This window comes from Eulemur rufifrons, chromosome 23 (assembly GCF_041146395.1).
Source record: "Eulemur rufifrons isolate Redbay chromosome 23, OSU_ERuf_1, whole genome shotgun sequence".
Classification (NCBI taxonomy): Eukaryota; Metazoa; Chordata; class Mammalia; order Primates; family Lemuridae; genus Eulemur; species Eulemur rufifrons.
This window is the reverse complement of record NC_091005.1, coordinates 30783629-30785902: the sequence shown is the minus strand read 5'-3', so window position 1 is coordinate 30785902 and position 2274 is coordinate 30783629. Positions and strand designations below refer to the sequence as shown.

Here is a 2274-nt window from a genome sequence, read left to right as displayed (position 1 = left end):
AGACCCAAACATAAGAACTACAGCTATAAAACTCTTAGGAGAAAATATGGGAAAAATCTTCACGACATTGGATTTGACAATGATTTCTTGGATATAACACCAGAGACACAAGCAACAGAAGAAAAAATGGAGAAATTGGACTTTGCAAAATTTAAAAAATATTGGGCATCAAAAGACAACATAAACAGAGTAAAAAGGCAACTAACAGAATGGAAGAAAATGTTTGCGAATCATATATCTGGTAGTGGATTAATATGCAGAATATAGGCCAAGGCACAGCTGGGTCCGTGGGCGGAGCGTTCTTAAGGTCATCCGCACGTTCTGACTGGGAAAAGCTGGTCGCTGTGGTGAAAGGAGTGCGCATAGACTGTGATCCCGCCACGGAGCAGCTTCTGCTGTATTTGGACGAGTCCAATGCCCTGGGGAAGAAGTTCATCATTCAAGACATTGATGAAACTCGTGTCTTTGTAATAGCAGAATCGGTTAATGTCTTCCAGGAGCGAGTGAGTGAATTAATGGACCAAAATGCTTTTTCTCTTACCCAGAAGTGAAAACACTAGATATTGACCACTGAGGAGTTATAAGCAGCAAATACGAAAGACTCACCACTCAGTATCGTATATGACTGATCAGACTTAGAGGATTACTTAGGAGCCTGCTATGAGTAAGACTGAGGGGCCATTTGTCCAGACAAAAGCCCCCTGAACTGATTTTCGTACCCTAGAATTTAAAAAAAGAAGCTTTAAAAAATATCCAGAATATATAGAGAACTACTAAAACTCAACAACAAAAAAGCAAACAATACAATTCAAAAATGGGCAAAGGACTTGAATAGACATGACTCTTCAAAGATTTGCAGATGGGCCATAAGCACATGAAAAGATGTTCAATATCACTAATCATTAGGGAAATGCAAATAAAAACTGCAGTGAGATAACACCTCACACCTGTTAGAATGGCTACTATCACAACACAGGAAATAGAAAGTGTTGGTGAGGGTGTAGAGAAATAGGAACACTTGTGCAATGTTTTTGGGAATATAAAATGGTATAGCTGCCATGGAAAACAGTATGAAGTGTCCTCAAAAAAATTAAAAATAGAATTAACATATGATCCGGCAATTCCACTTCTGGATATATAGCCAAAAGAACCAAAAGCAGGATGTTGAAGAGATATTTATATACTCATGTTCTTAGTAGCATTATTCACAATAGCCTAGAGGTAGAGGCAACCCAGCTAATTTGTTTATGAATGGGTAAACAAAATGTCATCTATACGTATTTATTGATTTGTTAGTGCTGCCATAACCAAACACCACACGCACTGGATGGCTTAAACAGCAGAAACTTGTTTTCTCATAGTCCTGAAGTCTGGAAGTCCAAGACCAGGGTGCTGGCAGGGTTGGCTTCCCCTGAGGCCTCTGTCTTGGGCTCGCCAGCGGCTGTGCTCTCTGGGGCCTCCCGGCTGCTCCTGTGTGTGTGTTTCTCCCTGTGTCACTTCCTCTTCTTACAGAGACACTAGTCCTGTTGGATTAGGGCTCCACCCTTATGACCTCATTTAACATTTAATTACCTTTTCAAAGGCCCTGTCTCCAAATACAGTCACACTGGGGATTAAAGCTTCCTCATATGAATTTTTTGGGGAGAAGATACAATTCAATCTATAAAAACATATAATGGAATATTATGCAGCCTCAAAAAGGAAGGAAATTCTGTTATATGATGTAATACGGATGAACCTTGAGAATATCATCACCAAGTCTACACAAAATACCTCTATAATTTGATTTTAAAAATTGCCCCCTCTCCTGCCACCCAGAGCACTCACCCCTCCGGTTGCGTGCTATCTGTCACATGCCCCTGGGCCTTTGCACGTGGCTGTTCACTCTCCCGGAAGGCCTTTCCTGGCCTTCCCTCTCAGAGCGAATCTCACCCATCCTTCTAAGCACGGCCCAAGTGCTGTGTTTGAGGCTCCGGTGCCCGAGGGAGAGTCCGTTTCTCTTCTGTGCCCTCTAGTGCTGTCCGCAGTGCACTGTTCCATCTCGCTTTAGCCTGCCCTCTCCACTGCGTTTTAACCTCCCACAGGCACAGAGGCTCCTCCTCCCCCCTTGCCGAGTGCCCATGCAGAGCAGCTGCCCACGGCGTTTGGGGAACGAATGCAGGCCAGGCGTGCAGACAGTGGTAAGGGAACTGAGACTATCATGGCTCAGTCAGATTTGGTGACGCCGCCTTGTCCAGTCTCGGCGAAGTGCGGTGTGTCTATCAATAATGGCCC

At 43.8% G+C, this 2274-nt stretch overlaps 1 pseudogene; it reads left to right on the top strand.

The window, feature by feature from the left end:
- The first annotated feature begins 254 nt into the window (after window positions 1-254).
- On the top strand, window positions 255-551 carry LOC138373831 (general transcription factor IIH subunit 5 pseudogene; annotated as a pseudogene).
- The last annotated feature ends 1723 nt before the right edge of the window (window positions 552-2274 follow it).